This window comes from Etheostoma spectabile, chromosome 11 (assembly GCF_008692095.1).
Source record: "Etheostoma spectabile isolate EspeVRDwgs_2016 chromosome 11, UIUC_Espe_1.0, whole genome shotgun sequence".
NCBI lineage: Eukaryota > Metazoa > Chordata > Actinopteri > Perciformes > Percidae > Etheostoma > Etheostoma spectabile.
The window spans coordinates 19,813,603-19,814,006 of NC_045743.1; positions in this window are offsets into that span (position 1 = coordinate 19,813,603).

The following is a 404-nucleotide window of genomic DNA, read 5'->3' on the forward strand; positions in this document are numbered from 1 at the left end:
CATACCTGGTGTGGAAATAAAAAAACAAAAAACAAAAATCACACCATCATAAAAAAAATTTAAAGTTAAAAAAAGAAAGTATATTGAGTATGAAAACTCTTTATCATTACATTTTACTTCATAATTGCAACCATTGTATTCATTGTTGCAAAACTTGTTCTGTTTATAGTTTGTTTGTTACCATGACAACACTATTGATCTGAAGCTCGATGCTGTCATGTAAATAGTTTTCAAATCAGCAATAAATATAACAATTTCTGATCAACCCATATCAATTGCATGCTAAAAATAACATACTGGTTAAAGCCCCGCCCATTTCAAGACAACCTGACCCACTTCCGTTTTAAATCTGACCATTTCCGGGTTAGGCCCCGCCCAGTCCGAGTACGGATACGGATACAGAT